General features: G+C 43.2%; 1 protein-coding gene across 2 annotated transcripts in view; it reads left to right on the top strand.

The window, feature by feature from the left end:
* The first annotated feature begins 6,794 nt into the window (after window positions 1-6,794).
* The window catches only part of eps8a (EGFR pathway substrate 8a, signaling adaptor), a 109,913-nt gene continuing 94,059 nt past the window's right edge, over window positions 6,795-22,648 (top strand). For both annotated transcript variants that reach the window (XM_083632250.1, XM_083632249.1), the window contains exon 1: window positions 6,795-6,985. The gene's annotated coding sequence lies outside the window, so the exon portion shown is untranslated. The remainder of the gene's footprint in view (window positions 6,986-22,648) is intronic.

The following is a 22,648-nucleotide window of genomic DNA, read 5'->3' as shown; positions in this document are numbered from 1 at the left end:
CCATGTAAAGTAACTATTACGCTAGCCGCTAGCATTAGCCACAGTAGCCGACTACCCACAATGCATTACGTTATCCCAGCACCCGAACGACACGGCTGTAGAGCAGAATGGCTCTGCTGTAAAATCCTCATAGACATTTTTTTTGTCAAGTTAAAACCATAGACTGTAAAACAGTCTATTACACCGGAAGCGGAAGAAGCACCCATCAGGCATCATGGCAGCTAGAAATAAGGTGGATAAACTACAGCGGTTTCAGTGGTATTCAGTGGTTTCATGTGGATACACACATTTCTTGAAATGATTCCGTGTTTATGGAAAACTTTTCTTAAACGAAAAAAAAAAAGATCGGTTACGTCTCCGTGTGGACATGGCCTTAGTCTGTATTACCCATCCACTGCATTTAATGCAGCTGCCCTAGCAGCCACTATTAGTGAAATAGAACAATAGTTACGCTATGTAACTACAGTTCTATGAACTATGAATGGCTGCCAGGGCTCCCTTGTCACTTCAGAATCTTGGCGAGAATGTTACAAAAGAGTATGGACTCTGGATGACGTAGGTATAAATACCAGGGTAGCCCCCGGGATAGGTCACTCACGTGACAAAGTTGATATTAATCTCTCGACCTACGCTGACGCGATTTGGATATACATCCACTGCATTTAATGCAGCTGCCCTAACAGCCATCTGTAGTTCATAGAACCGTAGTTACATAGCGTAACTATTGTTCCGTCCCGTGCACTGTGGGCTCTTCCTAACGAAGGACAAAGAGGTAGGATAGCCTAAAATGGGGGAGGTTTTCACGTCAACGTCTCAACCTCCAGTTTACCAGGATACATTACATTTCATTGGTTGCAACAATCGTGTTTCAAAATGAACAATGCATGTTAGAAATTGATCATATCTGGCACTTAGAGTAAAGTGAGCCATCGTAGCTCGTCTAAAGAGAGCGACTAGGTCTAAGAGAGTGGAACTGCCGATACCATGAAAAAGTTATCTGAATACCTAATATCTGGGTTCCCTTCCGTCTCCGAGGTTGGGCAATGGAAACATATCTACTAAGCATATCTCTGTCTCTTGAATACATGATTACTGTACAGAAATGGTTCCCAAGCCATTTTCTCAAGCATCGGTGTTCACTAGTTTTCAGGATCTCATCATTTATGGTTATTTTCATTTATCATCCTTCTACTAGAACATTTGACTCGGAGGGCAATGAAGAAAATGCACATTGAGGACTGTAGAGAATGTGTGCTTACAGATGAGAATGGTCAACTTGATTTTACCAAGTTTTTACAGTCGAGTCATGTTGTCAAAATAATGAACCAGCATAAGCTTGGGCTCGCTAATGAAGAGTAATCACTTTTCTGAGAAGGTTTCAGTCCAACGGCTAGGTTAAAGGTCCAATACAGGAATTTAAATGTTCCTATTTATATACATACAGTTGTTGCTCATTTCATTTAACCAGATTACCGCGGTACTACTGCAGTGGTACTGCCATGGCAGCAGTGAGGGTTCTTTTGTAAAGAACATAGAAAAAATGTAAATAACAAAAGCCCCCACTTTTACCCCTGCAGCAGCACCATGGTAACCTGGCAGTAAAGCGGCCAAACGAAACAAAACTGTATTCGATCAAAGAGGTTTAATGAAGACATTAAAAATATATATATTTTGTTTAAGTGCTTAAATGGAAAGTTATTGCATTTTCAAGAATCTGCCAGTTACTTTTGTACAGTTGAAGTCCAGGAAATGCATCACAACTGGACTGGCATTTGAACTGGAAAGCCTCCACTCAAGGAGTTTACCTAACTTGAATTAGAGGAGCTGCTGTTGTCAGCCAATCAAATTCCACTATTGTGAGGACATACTCTTGAAATACATTCAATTGAAGTTTGAACTAAATTGTGTTCATCTATTGTGTCAACTCTCTCCACCCAACATATTCCATATGTACGGTGGATTATATCCTGATTCAGTGCAGCTGTCGTGGATTAGCTTCTATAATACACATAATTAGTGTGTTTGGTCCACTTAACTTAAGAAGAGAGAGTTGTTCACAGGCATATCTGAGTGGAGACTCTCTCCAGTTAAGAGCCGCTCTGCTTTCAATCAGATTATCCAATCAGCATTTGGGCCAATCAGCGCACAGACACAATCACACAGGTGGTGTGATTATGTATCTAATTCACGACAGCTGCGCTGAATCAGGATATAATCCCGTGTATATGGAATATTTAGGGTTGAGAGAATCTCCACTCAGATAACCTGGGTTACAATGTAACCAACCGTTATTTGCAAAACATCACGGAAAATGTCAGTAGCGTTCTTTTTACCATTAGATGTCAGGCTTGACACAGATTTGGGGTTAGTTCCTCTTTAATGCTGGTGTTCCCGTTATTTTGGCCTTGCGTTGTATCCGGATGGTAAAAACTGGGAGAAATCAATTGATGTGCACAAGATCTGAGGTAAGCCAGAGCATATCAGGCCATTGGATTCAATGTTTAATTCAATGTTTATCTATTTGTAAAATGGGATATTTGCAGTACGCCAACTGGATTTCTCATACTGGCCTTTGATCATACTGATTCTTCACAGTCTGAAGTCCTCGCCTCTGGATCAGAGGACCAGGCAGAGATTAGAGGTTTGACACCTCAGGGTCATCGCCAATATGTTACATTTCACTCTTAGATATCAAATGTACTGTACATACTACTACTGTTTTAACTATTATGTTTCTACATGTTATTACAAAGTAATTCTTGTGGAAATGACTTTGTTGCTTTATAGGTTTGATTTATTTGTATTTTTTTTTGTATATGTGAATCATCATTACCTGAGCCAGAAACAAAGGTCATTATGACAATGATTTGTTTTGTTTTTTGTTTTTGAGGGGGGCTTCAGTGTCGACATGAAAGGTTAGATGTTTTTGGAAAGACTGCCCAGCTTTTAAAAAAGCATCTTCAGTGTTCTTCTTGGTTGCTGGAAGCCATGGAGAAATCCCTGGCTGTGGCCGGTGAAGCCATGGAGAAAGCCCTGGCTGTGGCCGGTGAAGCCATGGAGAAAGCCCTGGCTGTGGCCGGTGAAGCCATGGAGAAAGGCCTGGCTGTGGCCGGTGAAACGCACTTTGGTACAGCTGTGGAAACGGACAGAAAAATCTACAGACATTTCCAGTAGCTAGGCACTGTTCACTCTTTTACAATTGTTTCTCTTGCTCCGTGTGTGTCCAGTCCAAACTTGTACGTCATTGGTGCCATTCTTGTGCATTGTGTCACTTAAAATTAGAGATGATCTTTACCGTGGATCATCGTCACAGAGTTATAATGTATGTGTGTGTGCGTGTTGGAAAAACAAATAAAATGTTGCAATATCAATTCTCTTGAGAATAATTCTATAGTCCATGAGCCAAGACCCCAAAATTCACCCACAGGGCTCATCTGGGTGGGCAAATTCTAGTTGTAGTAGTATTTCTTGTTTTTTTTTTGTAGACACCAATAATGACTGGCCAGAGCTGTGGACAGCATACAAAAAGAAGCAACCAAGAGCCCCTGGTTAGGATTTTTTTTTAATAGGGGGGGGGGGGGGCATAAATTAAGATCTTCACAGTCTAAATTCATCAGGTTTTCTTATTGTATAAAGAGAGGTTTTCTATTTGACTCACTGATGCATTGTCATTTAAAGGTACATTCAGCGATGCTTTGTAGCCTATTAAAATAAGTGTTAAATGGCTCTATATTCTGACAGCAATCACTGAATTAGAGTATTTGGTCAGTGACCCCGAACCCCCCACTGTCCTATATCTCTCTTCTGTAGTCCTACATGCAGGGCGGACGTATCTCCGCAACCATGTAACTCCTAGAGACTCACGGATGTAGTCTTTTAGGCATCGCGATCCGACCTTCCGTTTCCCAGAAAATGACAACTTTTCTCTGATTGGATAAAAATTGGCGCTGATCTCAAACTAACCGCACACTGAATAGGCTACTTAGTAGCTCATTCGAATGCTGTAACCGCTACTACAGCATTCGAATGAGAAAATGCGGTCATGACTCATGCCATTTTCATTGTTACTAGCAATCTCACGCTGTGTGTCGCGTACTGCGTGGCCTCGCCTGCCCTATTGGCACCAGGAAGGATGACATCACTGATGACATCCTCACTGATGACATCACATCATTAGGTAATTAGGGCAATCACCTAATTAAAATTAATTATTATTATTAATTATTATTAATTAATAATCCTGCTAGTTTCAGCCCGATTGCACGTAACATGGCATAGCTGTGGCCGGACAAAATTCTGCTTACACACACACACACACACACACGGATAGGATTGTAGCCTATTGATAGTATTCTGTTACATCCATTGACTGTACATCACCACATGGCCAGGCATCTTGGTAGGAAAATAACAGGTGATTGATTGTAATCAATTAACAGTTGATTACAATCAAGTGACACAAACAGCCAATGAGCTGTGTGTATTGTAGCTTCATATTGGTATAGGAAAATGCTTGTGACATGGGAATACTACGAATGCTACGCTTTCACCTGGATGCGCCAATGTGCAAATTGCAGTAGAGGGCGCCGGTGCGGCTTCTGTGTGCAGAGAGCAGACGGAGCAGGGAGGGTGGATGTCACTCTGGATGAGTATTTTGCCCTGAGTGTCGACTGGAAGGCCGTTGCCTCGGAGGCTGCCAACGTCCCTAGTGACATGGGTTGTTGTGGGTAGTGCCCGGCACGCCGGCACCTCACTCAAAAAAATGTAATATACATTATCACTCTCATTACTGTTTTCCAAAGTAATATTACTTTACTTATTACTCCCTGCCAACAGTAATTTGGGAGTAATAAAAGGGGTGCGGTGGTGCAGTGGTAAGCGCTGTCGCCTCACAGCTCGAAGGTCCTGGGTTCGATTCCCACCTGGGACGCTGTGGGCGCTGGAGTTGTGACCCCCCCATATCTTCAGTGCCTACTGCCCAGGTGGGCTATCTCGTCGAAAGGGCCTTTCTGTGTGGAGTTTGCATGTTCTCCCCGTACCCCCCAGGGGGTTCCTCCGTACATAACCCCCCACTAAAAACATGCAGAAGATCGTCATCCGACCAGTGACGACAACATCTGAAGTTGGTCCAATGATGGTCCAATCAAGGTCCCCGGGCGCTGGAAAGAAATAGCGACCACTGCTCCTGGCCTGCCCCCTGGAGGAAAGGACAAGCCTGGGTAAAATGCAGAGGACATATTTCACCGGCCACCGTCAGCATGAGCAGGCCCGCTCCAACCCATTACGCAGAGTACGCAGACTGCGTAGGGCATCACGTGACTGAGGGCACCAAAAAAAAAAAAAAAAAAAAAAAAAAATTTTTTTTTTTTTTTTTGGTGCCCTCAGTCAGGCCACTCACTGAACAGCAGGCCAGGCGCCGCCTACTGGTTTACTAGTGGTTTTATTACTTTATTCAGGGTGCATCTCATTGTAAAATTGGACTCGGCCCAAATTGGGCTTCAAACGGCCCAAATTGGGCTTCAAGCGGCCCAAATCTGGCTTCAACCGGCCCAAATCTGGCTTCAACTGGCCCAAATCTGGCTTCAACTGGCCCAAATCGGGCTTCAGACGGTCCAAATCTGGCTTCAAACAGCCCAAATTGGGCTTCAAACAGCCCAAATTTTTCGCCGCCGCCCTTCGGACGCCGGCACGCACGTCGGCCTGTATCGGCCTGGCCTGCTTGGTATCTAATGCCCGGCCTGAATTATGATCCCAGTCCGCCCCTGCTTGCATGTACAGTTTAACAATCACTTGTTTGCTGACATGTACAGTAATTCTAACAATTGTTTGTTTCCCACATGTAATGAAATGTGAGATACACTAGTATCGTTCATAATTAATGATTTTGCAGTCTTTCGTTTGACAGTTATTGAAAGTTTTACGGGGGGGGGGGGGGCACCACAGAACAATTACGCTTAGGGCACCCAAATGGCCAGGATCGGCCCTGAGCATGAGTGTGTGTTGTGGCCGCATGCATGTGTTGTAGTGTTCGTGTGACAATAAAGACGGGCTGCCGTCTGAAATCGTGAAATCGTGAAAGGATTTGTTACACTACTTGTTATATTACAGCAGTAGGCTACTTTTCCATTACACCCCACAAAATTGCTTAATTAGGCTATGTCCTTTCTCAAAATTCAGACTTTGCATGTGCATAAAGTAGGCTAGTGTGAATAGGTGTAATCGCTTCACCGTAAGCACAGCTAATGCTTCAAACTATCAGTTTTTTTCCTACAGTAACAGCATATAAAGAAAATTAAATCCATGATGAAGAGCACACCTGCTCAGTGATGACAACAATCTTTTAAACAGCTTCTGTTGTAAAATCTGCAAGAGAGGCAAACAGACCACGCACGTGGTAAAAAGAGGCCAACAAGACAGTGCCAAAGCATTCAATAGCCTACACAATCAATGTACATGTTTGCATAACACGTTTGCGTCACAAATAGCCCTGCTGGAGAAAGTAATGCAGTGAGTAACTTGAAGTTTCATTAGTAACTTAGTTACTAATGAAACTAACTTAGTAATGGGGAGGCATTTGCCGACGGGGGGCAAAACTCGGCATAACACCTGTCAACACTGGTTGTGGGCGGGTCCTGTTAGCTGCGAGGCGGCCTGCCAGTCGCGCTTCAGGGCCAAACCCAGACCAGGCTGTGTGCATCATGCATGGCTCGGGCAGGCTCAGCTGGCTGACTGCTGCTGCTCCTCCACACAATTCAAAGTCAAGTCTAACGTTAGTTTAGCAAGCATCTCCCGGCGAGCTCCGGTACAACTTTTTTTTTTTACTTTGCGAAATTTGCAAACGCCACGAGGAAGGGTTACGTTTGTCGGAAATACCATTGTGACTGCAAAGCCGTTTTGTCAGGTAGATGAGCGTTTACGTTACAGTTAGTGCCATGTAGGCTAACGTTACAGGAGTTCATCTATGAAGCCAAGCCCATGACTGCAGGTAAGACTCTTTTTTTAAATATGTTGTTGCAACAAGGCACTCTATTCCTCCATTAGGATCTCCACCTGCAGATTTGGCGTGTAACGCCCACCTATAATAAATGTATTGACACATTGTCTTAAGTTGTGTGGAAATTGGTAACTTGATGTCACTGTGAAAATGTATAGCCTAGCATAAGCACCTGTGCTTGGCAACACCCCGTTAGATGTGGTCTAAAGAGAGATCAGATGTGATGTGATCTGAGGCAACTTGATCTGCTCGTCTACTGAGCGCAGGTAGCCCCGATACAAGCCGCATGTGAATTTAATGTTGCCTAGTAGTTTATCTTATATAAACGTCGATATAGGCAGACCACGCGTTTACGAAGCGATTGTGGGTCCGCTCTTCAATTCGGCATTCACCCTCTACAGCAAGCAGATTTCGTTTTTTAATAACATGACATCAAAATGTCACAAAGCAGCGGTTTTTGCTCCGCTAAAACGCTACTCCCCGAATCTTCTGCAACCAAACACCGTGGTGGACTGAAGCAAGCGCTTTGGACCAATTCAAAGTTGAGATTCATTGAAATAAAGTGCTTTTTGGTGGATCACTTTTACGCCGAATTTACGAACGGCTCCTATAAAAGCGATTCATAAAACGTCTGAAATACGTGTAGGCTACTAGGCGTGTACGTTTCCACAGGCAAGTTCACATTAAATCGCCAGGATATTTGGTGTAGTCTCGTGGCTTGACGACTAAAACCGCAACAACTGTAGTACGCCTCGCTTTGGGACCCAGAGTTTTTCATTAAAACAGGAATTATGCTAATCATATGATTGCCCAAAGGACAAACCCAAACTATTCTACAGCGAGAGTCAAGTGTTAGCCAGCACCTCAACCAGGCTATTTCAACACGAAGCTTCCCAGAAGGATAGACGAGCTGATGCGGCCCTTTGTTTGGCTTGGCACCCGGCACGGCACGGCTGAATGGAGCCGGTTGTCAGGGAGCCAGGGTTAACGGAAGGTCTCCTCTCTCTCTGCGCTAATGTTTTATCATTGATTGTGCATTTCCTTGTCTCTTTTGGAAGCAAAATGCTTTGCTGTTTTCCTGTCCAACTGCTGGCATACTTGACGTTGTAATTTGGACATGAAGCTTTGAACACAAGCTCACCTGGCTGGCTGCGGGGTTGTAACGTTTTATTTCAGTTTTTCATCAGTTTCAAGCGGATGTAGGACACCTCGTTCATTATTTATCGTGAGAATGAATAATTATCCAGTAATCCAGTGTGAGAATAATCCAATGTGCAATGACTACCGGTATCTAATACTTAATGTGCAGTTTACCTGCAACTTACTTTTTGCACTTTTCAACCATTCACCTCATTGGCTGTTTGTGTCAGATTTGATTGTAATCACCTGTTAATTGATTACAGTGACCTGTTATTTTCCTACCAAGATGGCCTGTGGGGATGTAACAGAATACTATCAATTTTGTACATATTTTAGAGTAGACATTCCGTACTCTCTTATTCTACAGAAACATATTTACATATTTATTTTTTATTTTTTATTTTGTTATTTTTACTACCTCAGTCTATTCTTCTTACATTTCCCTATGGCTATTTACCTACATAAATGTGAGCAACTGTAGAGTTGCATAATTTCCTCCATTGGGGATCAATAAAGTCTTTCTGATTCAGAGAAATCTGATAAATGGACTGAAGCTTCCAGAAAGAAAGGTGCAAATGGTTAACAGTATGCTGTTAATAGGCAGGCCAGCTCATCAGTTCCTCCATGACTCTGCAGGTAATTGTTATGAGCCGTGCAGGTCTCTGGTGAGCTAACCTTCATGTCAGCCAGGTTATATAAAAATGTCCAAAGTCACTCTCCATATTAACATGTTACATGAATAACCTCCGTATTGTATGTTTTACTGCACCTCTGTTTATTATTGTTATTTATTAACCTTTATATAAACAGGGAAGGCCATTGGGATCAAGCTCTTTTATATGTCCTGATTACAGGACATATAAAAGCAATAAAAGCACACAGAAGTGTTACAGACAGTAGCCTATATACATCATCAGAACATTAAAAACAAAAGTAGATGATATAAAACAATAAAAGAACACGGAAGTTACAGTACAGAAAACAACAGATTATACAAGAAACAGGACATTAATGTGGCAACTAGATACCACAGACCACAGGTTCCAACGCCGTTAAGGCACACATACCACGAAGCAGCTTATTAAAATAGAAGAATTTATTATAGAGAAAAATATATAAGTTTGTTCATTAAAACCGCTCTAAGCACCACAATAATGCAGGTTGGCTGACAGCAAGATGGCAATACAGTATAACAATTAAAGCAACAAAAGAAAATATAAACGGACCAAGGCAGTGGCCCACTAACTGTAAACCAAATGAAAGAAAACATAATTAATTCCCCACACTTATAACTCTCCCCCATAAGACACAAACCAGAAAGAAAACAACCATGTTTAAACCCGCCAGCTACACAGCCAATCCCCTGCTCGGGTTCCCCCCACTATTCCTGTACGCTGTACCTGCTCAAAGAGCCCTATAGAACACAAATACAAATTGACATCGGTTAACCAACATATCCGATATATGCACAGCAAACCACCCCTCCCCCAAAATCCAGGCAACACATTATATGTACCTTGTACAGGTGGTCCACCGGCACACACAGAAAAGGAAGGCCAGACGCCTCTCTAACACTGAGCCCGCTCTCCCCAGATACAACACACGCTGTCGTCAGCCTGTCGCAGCCTCACAAGCTGCTCAATATGACGCTGGCTGCTGCTGCTAAATGCAGCCCAAGACCAGCCACAATAAATGTGTGTTCCCCCACGCTGCGTGTGGGATCCCCAGCGCTTCATGGAGGCGACCAAAGCCCAGTCTCACAGCCGCCGATCGCCAACAGGTGCCTCTTCTTGCCTAAATCACGGTCCTTCACTCTGATACACTTCCGGTCGCTACGGCAACCCCACAGCATCCGTTCCACTTGGCTACATCCACCCCCCCCCCCTGCTATTCAATCAGTGTCCCACTGATGCAGTGTGGCCCCCCAGCTACAACGACAAGAACTTGCTCTAGCACTGCCACAACACGCTGCGGAATCACAGACCTAGTAGGCAACCTGTGTGGGTTAGAGTGGACACCTGGGTTAGAGTGGACACCTGGGTTAGAGTGGACACCTGGGTTAGAGTGGACACCTGGGTTAGAGTGGACACCTGGGTTAGAGTGGACACCTGGGTTAGAGTGGACACCGGCAGCAGTACGAGTCGATCTACAAGGCCCTGGCGAAGGCGGTGGACGAGGTGAAAGCTTACCCCCTAGTGCTTACTTCTTCCTCTCCTGACGCCCCTGGTGCAGACTTCGGGGGGGGGAAGAAAGACACATACTCACCACAAACTCTCACCTCACTCCCTTGCACACCCGGTCCAACACCTTCCCGCTGCGCCCCCTCATCTACTGGCAAAGGCTGCCCCCTGAAGCCTGGCACCATAACCCCACATGCACACACACACACACACACACACACACACACACACACACACACACACACACACACACACACACACACACACACACACACACACACACACACACACACACACACACACACACACACACACACACACAGACTCATCTAAATCCACCTCCTCAACAGGAGATGGAGACTCCAGGACCTCAGGCTCTTGGCCGCCCCCCTGACTGCAAACGTGGGCCTCACAGTCCCAACCCACCTTGATGCAGACTACGCTGAGGCTTTGAGACATGAACAGGAACAACAGAATACAAAGACAGATTAGCGTAAGGGACATGATTTCAAACAAGGGGATTGTCTTGTTTGCAAGTCTAATTTTGTCGAATTTGGCAAGTTTCTGCAGATTGTTCCACTTAGTATATGTGGAGCATGGTAATTAAAAGCCAGTTTCCCAATCTCTACAAACATGATGATTTTCAAGAAACATAACATACCTGTCAGTGTCAACACTCCAGATTTAACATAGCATACCTGTCAGTGTCAGCACTCCAGATTTAACATAGCATACCTGTCAGTGTCACCACTCCAGGTTAAACATAGCATACCTGTCAGTGTCACCACTCCAGATTTAACATAGCATACCTGTCAGTGTCACCACTCCAGATGTAACATAGCATATCTGTCAGTGCCAACACTCCAGATGTAACATAGCATACCTGTCAGTGTCAACACAGATTTAACATAGCATACCTGTCAGTGTCAACACTCCAGATTTAACATTGCATACCTGTCAGTGTCAACACTCCAGATTTAACATAGCATACCTGTCAGTGTCAGCACTCCAGATTTAACATAGCATACCTGTCAGTGTCAACACTCCAGATTAAACATAGCATACCTGTCAGTGTCAGCACTCCAGATTTAACATAGCATACCTGTCAGTGTCACCACTCCAGATTTAACATAGCATACCTGTCAGTGTCAACACTCCAGATTTAACATAGCATACCTGTCAGTGTCAACACTCCAGATGTAACATAGCATACCTCTCAGTGTCAACACTCCAGATTTAACATAGCATACCTGTCAGTGTCACCACTCCAGATTTAACATAGCATACCTGTCAGTGTCAGCACTCCAGATTAAACATAGCATACCTGTCAGTGTCAGCACTCCAGATTTAACATAGCATACCTGTCAGTGTCAGCACTCCAGATTTAACATAGCATACCTGTCAGTGTCAGCACTCCAGATTAAACATAGCATACCTGTCAGTGTCAGCACTAAAGATTAAACATAGCATACCTGTCAGTGTCAACACTCCAGATTTAACATAGCATACCTGTCAGTGTCAACACTCCAGATTTAACATAGCATACCTGTCAGTGTCAGCACTAAAGATTAAACATAGCATACCTGTCAGTGTCAGCACTCCAGATTTAACATAGCATACCTGTCAGGGTCAGCACTAAAGATTATACATAGCATACCTGTCAGTGTCAACACTCCAGATTTAACATACCATACTGTACCTGTCAGTGTCACCACTCCAGATGTAACATAGCATACCTGTCAGTGTCAACACTCCAGATTTAACATAGCATACCTGTCAGTGTCAACACTCCAGATGTAACATAGCACACCTTTCAGTGTCAACACTCCAGATTTAACATAGCATACCTGTCAGTGTCACCACTCCAGATGTAACATAGCATACCTGTCAGTGTCAACACTCCAGATTAAACATAGCATACCTGTCAGTGTCACCACTCCAGATGTAACATAGCATACCTGTCAGTGTCACCACTCCAGATGTAACATAGCATACCTGTCAGTGTCACCACTCCAGATGTAACATAGCATACCTGTCAGTGTCACCACTCCAGATGTAACATAGCATACCTGTCGGTGTCACCACTCCAGATGTAACATAGCATACCTGTCAGTGTCACCACTCCAGATGTAACATAGCATACCTGTCAGTGTCACCACTCCAGATGTAACATAGCATACCTGTCGGTGTCACCACTCCAGATGTAACATAGCATACCTGTCAGTGTCACCACTCCAGATGTAACATAGCATACCTGTCAGTGTCACCACTCCAGATGTAACATAGCATACCTGTCGGTGTCACCACTCCAGATGTAACATAGCATACCTGTCAGTGTCACCACTCCAGATGTAACATAGCATACCTGTCAGTGTCACCACTCCAGATGTAACATAGCATACCTGTCAGTGTCACCACTCCAGATGTAACATAGCATACAGATGGGTTAGCACAAGCATTTTTTGACAAGGCAGCATAAATCGACATAACAGGATCACATCACTGACAGAGTTTCGACAGATTCAACCAATCTGGTTGTGTTCTCTGCGGGAGAGGGGAGGACATGCATTTGCCCATACCCCTGAAAATATCCCTCTTTTTCACAGTCTAATGTTGGCAGGTCTGAACTAGCTGGGACCTAGTACCTACTAGTGCACTGAGGTGAAGGTCTGAACTAGCTGGGACCTAGTACCTACTAGTGCACTGAGGTGAAGGTCTGAACTAGCTGGGACCTAGTACCTACTAGTGCACTGAGGTGAAGGGCTTAGTACCTACTAGTGCACTGAGGTGAAGGGCTGTCGAGATCTTGGAGAAAATCCCACTTGTTTGCTGATGCCAGACACTTGAAAGACCTTTGATCTAACTATTGCGTAATGTTAACTAAGGTCGCTTTCACATATAAGCTGGTGGACTCGGTGTGATTCGGGGGGGGTGAAGTTGCAACATTGTTGCGATTTTCATTTGGTCTGGTTCTCTTTCACACAGCAATTTGTCACAAGCACCAAACTTTCTGAACAATGTCACATGGTCGAAACAGTCACTCATCTATTGGACAGAATAGAGAAGGGAAATCTCTCCTCTCTAGAAGGCTTCTTGCCTGGCTGAGGGCTGACTGAACAACACAAGTGAATCCACGAAACACAAACCATGGAGCAACACCACCTACGATATTGGGATTTCTGGTTTTACTTTGGTGTTACTATCAAATAATGATTTAACAAGAATGTGCCCAATATGAGCAGCAGATGAGGCAGCAAGCTGTTGAACATTTCATTCTGCAGATGAGACGAGTAGCCTACGTACCGAAGGAGATAGGCAAGCCGGCCAGCTGTTGAGAAATGTGATGTTGTTATGACGACGTACGTCACGACGCGGCACACAGGTACTGTACACGTGTGCACGTGTGTTTGTTTTGCTCCCTTCTACCATCTTCTACTCATGATACACTGCATGAGTGCATCAGATGCACTGGCGCTCTTGTGTTTAGTCCGTTTTGCTTTCACACAACAAACGAACCGCGCCAGGGTTCACTTGGAAGCAAACCGAGACCCACGTTTTCAAGCGGACCAGAGTTCGTTTGTTTGTTTTCCGCCACAGAGTTCGTTTGCGCTTTCACCCCACCCCAAACGAACCGCACTATCCGAGGAAACGAACTCTGGCGCGGTTAAAGCGGACTAAACGGCTTATATGTGAAAGCGACCTAAGCATTTCAAGACAACACTTATATTAAGAGCGTAGGCCGTCTTTCCTGTTTTCCCCTCTGCAGATAGCCAGCAACTAAAGTACACAGCTGTCTGTCATTCTTGTTTTCAGCTGGGGCCACAGCTCTATATCAAACTTCCTCTCAGCCACTGTCCCACAGCTCCACATCAAACTCCTCCTCAGCCACTGGGCCGGAGGTTGAGGGGGAGTATTTTTAGTTGTTTCCCAGCCTTCAGAATCTCTCAGAATAACAGGCAGCAGAAACCCCACCAAGCACAATCTGTAATTCCTTGTCTGCAGCAGAGCTGTTGGAGATTTCTCCTTTCACACTGAGTGAAATATGACCACTTTTTGGCTCTGGCGTGTGAGTGACCTTGATGCTTAAACAAGTGTCATGTACCAGCTGCTGCTATATACTATTTCAATCAGGCCTGGGCAATATGGACCAAACACCATATCTCTGTCGTTTTAGGCTGAATGACGATATATTATATATCGCTGTATTTTCTATGAAGTCACGGGCTAAATGTTGAGTTGTAAGTCAAAGCCACACGTGAGGTCACACAAACACTGTGGATATAATGACTAAGTGGGTAAAGGCAAATAATAATAACAGTCTGGTAAGTTCAGGAAATGACATCATCACTTTACTGTAATGCAGCCTTTAAAACTAGGAAAAAATCTAGTCAAGTCAAGTTTATTTGTATAGCACATTTCATACACAGAGGCAATTCAAAGTGCTTCACATAAAATGGTTGACACAAGAAAATAAAAGAATAAAAGAAGAGGATGAAATAGACATTTAAAAGCATCACAACCGAACTTTGAAAAAGAGCATAAAAAGTGCATTAAGCGACGAGCGTAGTAGTTGCAAAAATAGCTAAAAACTTAGAGGACTTGAAACATCATTGGGGTTTGCATAAAATCAGATAATATTTGCTCAGTTGGTAGATCATGGCTATATAAGAAAACATGTTTAATGACTTCGTTTTCTTGTAATAGTATACCTTTTAAACCTATAATTCTATACCTCCTTTCGCAGAACCCAGTCTTAGATCAAAATCTAAGACGATATCTAGTCTCATATCACAATATCCAAACCTCCCCAAACTTTCTATGTCCGCTCTAACTATAAGTCTGCATCATTTATTCAAAGGATGCATTATTATCATTGCATTTGAGTGGACCTGGAACCTAAATAGCAGCTGGTTAGTGTAGTTTTGAGGAGTCGGTGAAAGGTGGTCACTGTGGGCACAATTCAGATTGCAGCGGAGGATCGTGGGTATTAGCGGGAGACAGCAGAGCTTAGCTGGAGTGGCCTCAGTGAACAGATGGTGCCAAGAAGAGTTGTGTGCAGACTCTGCTGTGACTCAACACAAGAAGAAGAGTTGTGTGCAGACTCTGCTGTGGCTCAACACAAGAAGAAGAGTTGTGTGTGCAGACTCTGCTGTGGCTCAACACAAGAAGAAGAGTTGTGTGCAGACTCTGCTGTGGCTCAACACAAGAAGAAGAGTTGTGTGTGCAGACTCTGCTGTGGCTCAACACAAGAAGAAGAGTTGTGTGCAGACTCTGCTGTGGCTCAACACAAGAAGAAGAGTTGTGTGTGCAGACTCTGCTGTGGCTCAACACAAGAAGAAGAGTTGTGTGTGCAGACTCTGCTGTGGCTCAACACAAGAAGAAGAGTTGTGTGCAGACTCTGCTGTGGCTCAACACAAGAAGAAGAGTTGTGTGCAGACTCTGCTGTGGCTCAACACAAGAAGAAGAGTTGTGTGTGCAGACTCTGCTGTGGCTCAACACAAGAAGAAGAGTTGTGTGCAGACTCTGCTGTGGCTCAACACAAGAAGAAGAGTTGTGTGTGCAGACTCTGCTGTGGCTCAACACAAGAAGAAGAGTTGTGTGTGCAGACTCTGCTGTGGCTCAACACAAGAAGAAGAGTTGTGTGCAGACTCTGCTGTGGCTCAACACAAGAAGAAGAGTTGTGTGCAGACTCTGCTGTGGCTCAACACAAGAAGAAGAGTTGTGTGCAGACTCTGCTGTGGCTCAACACAAGAAGAAGAGTTGTGTGCAGACTCTGCTGTGGCTCAACACAAGAAGAAGAGTTGTGTGTGCAGACTCTGCTGTGGCTCAACACAAGCTGGCTTTGAGGAGAAAGTATCTCCATGAGCACACAGGCGCTCGCTCGGGTAAGGGTTAGCAGCATCATTATGATACTCTCCCTGGCATATCAGTATATATTAACATATTAGTATATAGTAACATATCAGTATAACATCAGTATATAGTAACATATCAGTATATAGTAAACATATCAGTATAACATCAGTATATAGTAACATATCAGTAGGCTATATAGTAACATATCAGTATATAGTAACATATCAGTATATAGTAAACATATCAGTATATAGTAACATGTCAGTTTAACATCAGTATATAGTAACATATCAGTATATAGTAAACATATCATTATATAGTAACATATCAGTATATAGTAAACATATCAGTATATAGTAACATGTCAGTATAACATCAGTATATAGTAACATATCAGTATATAGTAACATGTCAGTATAACATCAGTATATAGTAACATATCAGTATATAGTAAACATATCATTATATAGTAACATATCAGTATATAGTAAACATATCAGTATATAGTAACATGTCAGTATAACATCAGTATATAGTAACATATCAGTATATAGTAACATATCAGTATAACATCAGTATATAGTAACATATCAGTATATAGTAACATATCAGTATATAGTAACATATCAGTATATAGTAACATATCAGTATATAGTAAACATATCGGTGTAACATCAGTATATAGTAAACATATCAGTATATAGTAAACATATCATTATATAGTAACATATCAGTATATAGTAAACATATCAGTATATAGTAACATGTCAGTATAACATCAGTATATAGTAACATATCAGTATATAGTAACATATCAGTAGTAACATATCAGTATATAGTAACATATCAGTATATAGTAAACATATCGGTGTAACATCAGTATATAGTAACATATCAGTATATAGTAACATATCAGTATAGTAACATATCAGTATATAGTAACATATACATGCAGAACTGAATATTACTTGTCTCTCAAAGCACCAAGGCGTCTCCATAGAACAATACTGTGTGTCTGATGGCAGGGTGATGTCATGGAATCTGCCATGTGCTGCTGTAGCCATGATCTGGTGGAGTATGACAGTGAAACTGGACCTACAGAAGATCAGTTTGTCAGGAGGTTGACTGGAGTCCTGTTACACAGCACAGGACCGTGTGTTACACCACAGGGTTAACCGTTAACGGCATGTTCAAAATGACCGATGTCAGGGTTTGAGTCATGCTTGCGTCATGCTTGAGTCATGCTTGAGTCATGCTTGAGTCATGCCATGTCATGGTTACATCCAGGTCAATTGCTAATAGGAATGCCTCATCTGGATTTTCAATGATCGTGTTTGTTTGTGGGAACTGGGAAGCCAAAGTCTTGATCCTGATCACCATTAATATTTGATTAACTGCGGCGCTAATTCAAACGCTGTATACATTAGGTTACCTAAGGCCATATGATTTCTGCAAAACAGAAAAAACGGACGGAATCATGGAATTTAATACGAAAAATTGAATCCACTGTAAAACATAAAATATTGCTGACATTTCTATAATTTGGCTGAAATGGATAAAAGTAGACCTACTTATCAAAATCACAAGTAGACCTAATTATTGTAGTAACCTAAATGATTTCATAATTGTAAAATAGGCCTAGAGAAATCGTTCCGTTCTTGATTGGGGTGTTTTGAGAGGGGAGTCGGTCTTGTGTGGGACCCTTACCTCACCTCACAACTTGGTTTTCACTTTGAGGAAGATGTCGAAGAGGCTGTCTGACAGAGCCAAGTCATAAAAAAAAGTCTGTCTGTCTGTGTGTGTGTGTGTGTGTGTGTGTGTGTGTGTGTGTGTGTGTGTGTGTGTGTGTGTGTGCGTGCATGCGGTGTGTGTGTGTGTGTGTGCGTGCGTGTGTGCGTGCGTGCATGCGGTGTGTGATGTTTGTGACAATAAAGACGGGCTTGTCCCTCCCCGTTTGGTTTAAAATTGAAAGGCCAGAATGTATGCCAGTATGCCAGAATGTCCCTTCCAGAGATAGATTGAAAGGAGAGGTGGTACTCTAGTCTAAATGCTGTCTCAGAGTGCAAAATGTCACGAGTCAAAATTTAACCGGAGCCAAAACCTTGTCTGTTCAGTTGAGAGGTGCTCAAGAAAAGGGTCAGCGGAGCAGAAAACGCTATCCTGGGCCTTTTTTAACCTGCAGTTACAGCCACAAACACCACCAGTATTGACCTTCAGACCCATATATCAGTTGAACCCATGGTTGAACCCTAGTATAGCCTATATGTAGCTTGTTTTCTGCTAGTTGTGTAACAGTGATTTCTGCTCTGGGTGAGGTCTCTTGCCTGTTGAGTGGAGGACGATCACGTGGCGCGTCCGTCCGAGGTTCAAAGGGCTTAGTGCCATTTCAATAATGTTGACTTCTGGAAAAGGAGACCAGACTCTTAATCCACTGGCGTCGATACATAAGAACTTGGTGTTGTGTGGATAGCATGTGTGTAGCTTCTTGTTCTGCCTTACTGAGTGTGTCCAGCTGAGTGTGCTGGACGTGTAGCCCACACAGTCTACCTGCAGTGTGTTGTTTTATTTAGGAGCTTTAGGCCTTTGCCCTTCTCACTGCTGTCTTCTGTTTGAATCCCTTTGCTGTGGCTTTTCTGATTTCATTTGCCTGGCTGCTGCTGCCAGACATTTGTTTTGAAGAAAGGGCTGATAATCTCCCTCATCACTTGGTTACATGTACTGTATCTCTAAGTAGGAAATGTACTTCTGCCAACATTCAATCAACACTTTAGAAAAGAAAATATCAATCGATCAATAGTAATTGCCTGCTTATTTTAATTACCCTTTTTATGCCTCCGCCGGCGATAGCCAGGCCGGAGGCATTATGGTTTCAGGTTGTACGTCCGTCCGATGTTCGTTAAGGCGATATCTGAGGAACGCCTTGACGGAATTCCATCAAATTTGCCTCAAACGTCGACTTGGACTCAAGGATGAACTGATTCGATTTTGGTGGTCAAAGTTCAAGGTCACTGTGACCTCACAAACGCCATTTCCAAGCTCGTTAATGCGATATTTTTGGAATGCCTTGACGGAATTTCTTCGAATTGGCCTCAAACGTCCACTTGGACTCAAGGATGAACGGATTAGATTTTGTTGGTTAATGTTCAAGGTCACTGTGACCTCACAAACGCCATTTTCTAGCTCGTTAATGCGATATCTCAGGAACGCTTTGACAAAATGTCAGCACATTTCGGCACATAGCCTACGGTGGCTCAGTGGTTAGTGCTGTTGCCTCACAGCAAAAAGGTCCCGGGTTCGAACCCCGGTCCGTCCCAGGTCCTTCCTGTGTGGAGTTTGCATGTTCTCCCCGTGTTTGTGTGGGTTTTCTCCAGGTGCTCCGGTTTCCTCCCACCATCAAAGACATGTATGTTAGGGTTAGGGTTAATACTCCATAAAAGGCAAAATAACGCACACCAAAGGTTGTGGTGAGGTGCTGACAGCTGAAGATAAACTTTAAATGAAAGAAAGTGTCGCACACTCTGGCTCCATATGCATACTTTAATGGGTTAATACTCCTGTCAGTGCCCCTGACCAAGGCAATGGCAAAAGAACTGGAGTTGGTCCCCGGGCGCTGCACTGCGGCTGCCCACTGCTCCTAGTTCTAGGAAGGTTCCTAGTAGAGGATGGGTCAAATGCAGAGGATGAATTTCCCCATGGGGATAAATAAAGGATAACTTTACTTAACATTTGGCCCAAACGTCCACTTGGACTCAGGGATGAACTGATTACATTTTGGTGGTCAAAGGTCAAGGTCACTGTGACCTCACAAACGGCAGTTTCAAGCTCGGTAACGCCATCTCTCAGTAACGCATTGATGGAATTTCTTCACATTTGGCTCAAACGTCAAAGTCTGGACACACATGGATATCGACTGCTCGCTTTTTGGCGGAGGCATATATCCCCGGTGTGTTTAGGGTTGTCAAAAATATCGATACTTCGGTCTTACTCGATACTAAACATTTTAAACTGATACAATACTACAGTATCGAGTTTATCCATACCAGATACAACAGCGCTTTCTTCGCCTCCCCCACACAAACACACAGGGACACACACACCGCATGGCTGCAGCAGCAGCACAGCCTCCTCCCTGCTCTCACCCCGGCTTCTTGTTGTCTGGGCTCCAGGCAGCACCTTATGCACTGAATCCTAGGTATGGGACTTTTGGAGCAGCAGAGCCACAGCCACATTACTTAGTTTACCCTGCAATTTATAACTGAGTCCTGGGACATGCAGAGCTGCTGTTTGTGCTGCACTCAGAGCATACAGGGGGCAGCTTGGCTTTGGGGGAAATTGTACATGTAACATGGAAGATGGACCCCCCCCCACACACACACACACACAACTTAACACGTTAATTGCCAAGAACGAGTTGAGTCGTCAAACACAATCCAGCTGTTCACTGCCAGCGACGAGTTGAGTCGTCAAAAAAATGATTTTTTTTTTTTTGACCGTGGGATGTGCATCTAACCCTTTTACGTCTCCTATACAATTATTGGAGGTATTGAATGTGTATAATCTATTTTACCGACCCACTAAGTGTTGACAGTGCTCCCCCAGACGAGCGAAATCAAAGAAAAAACTGCCGCGGGAGCAAGCCATTCAAGGAAATGGCGAGGCGATTTTACAGTAATCCATTCCAGACTTGTCTTGCCCGAGAGCGGCCGCGCAGGCAGCGGCACACAGAGAGCGGAGAGCGATTTGCAAAATAGATTATAGGTGAAACACACTTTGAAACACCTCAGAAAGGCCAGAATCAACATCTGCCCATCGCCCACGCATTCCCCGGCCCATCTTGACTTGCACAAGGAGCGTCCGCACGCAGGCAAGCAGGCAGGCAGGCACGCAGGCAGGCAGGCAGGCAGCAGCAACGCGCTTCTGACACGCCCGCTGTAGAGCCAGGAGGAAGGAGGAGAAGACACACGGAGGGAGGAGTTTGAATGAGAGGGGTGTTTCCTGTTGTTATGGAGGAAATTACTGTTCAAAACTATTGTTTAGAATGTCTGACGGTCTTACTGATGCCAAAAATGAATGGTTAAAGTGACTGTTCTATCGAAATCACAAAAAGCCATTTATCTCTGAATAAATTTCCAGACGCTGAAACCATGCTGTACTCAACGGCTAATATCTACATGTACATAACTACTAACTCTACAAACTAACTCTTTTAGACAGAGAAAGCACACATTCTATTAGTACTTTTCTGAACTTTGTGTTCACAAAGTCCAACCAGAAAATTATGCTCGGCTCTTGTAAAATGAGCCAGAATCCTCAAAAAAAGGCCTGGCAGAAGCTACCTACAGTAAAAAAAAAACGGCTGGCAGTCAATGTGTTAAGACAATTAAAATTTTATTTTACAGCCAGGTTTATTTTCCACAAATTCATAAAATATTGTTCTCATGTTTTAATAATAATTTAAAAAAAAAAATGCTTCTTAACTCATTGAGTGCCATGGACGAGTATGTTCGTCAATTGGTTTAGTAACGTAGAGTGCCAAGGACGAGTATGTTCGTCAATTGCGTTTTTTGACGGTGGGACGTGCATCAAAGCCAGATCCATCTCCTGTGAAAGTATGGTGGCTAGGGATGTCAATTTTCGGTTAATTTCACATTCGATTAACCGACGCTAATAATCGATTAACCTATCGGTTAATTCATAATTTTTTAATATTATTATTATTATTATTTTTTTTGTGTCTATTTACTCAATGAGCTCATGCCCAAACAAGGCGTGTCTATTTAGATGCTGAAATGTTAATGCTTTTTGTGTTAGAATTATGCCTTTATTTTTTGTTGGCTTTGCTGAAATTTATAAGTTTATTGCCACATTTTGATCAGGTAATCATTCCAAAATCATTCTGGCTCTTTTTGAGAGCTTTATTTCCTGTTTATGTAAACATTACAAGTTGTAATGTTTACATAAACAGGAAATAAAGCTCTCAAAAATATATTTCCTTGTCATCCATATAAGAGCCAGAATGATTTTGGAATGATTACCTGATCAAAATGTGGCAATAAACTTATAAATTTCAGCAAAGCCAACAAAAAATAAAGGCATAATTCTAACACAAAAAGCATTAACATTTCAGCATCTAAATAGACACGCCTTGTTTGGGCATGAGCTCATTGAGTAAATAGACAATTTTTTTTTTTTTCTTTTTTTAATATTAACTGCAATAACCGAACAACGACGTTAGCGACGGTTAATCGATTAACGGTTAACCGTTGACATCCCTAATGGTGGCTGTTGAATGTGTAAAAGCTATTTTAGGGACCCATTAGGTGGCGACAGTGCTCTCCAGATTAGAGAAAGGCGAGGAAAAAAGAGAGAAGAAGTAATGGGGAAACGGAAATTGCATCGATATGCGTGAAGCATAACGTTAGCTGTGCCTGTGAACAGCAGTCATCTGCTGCCACAATTGAGCCCCATCCGTGTCCGC

The sequence above is a fragment of the Poromitra crassiceps genome (genome assembly GCF_964638095.1).
Source record: "Poromitra crassiceps genome assembly, chromosome: 2".
Classification (NCBI taxonomy): Eukaryota; Metazoa; Chordata; class Actinopteri; order Beryciformes; family Melamphaidae; genus Poromitra; species Poromitra crassiceps.
The sequence above is the reverse complement of the archived record's forward strand: the minus strand, read 5'-3'. Positions and strand labels throughout refer to the sequence as shown.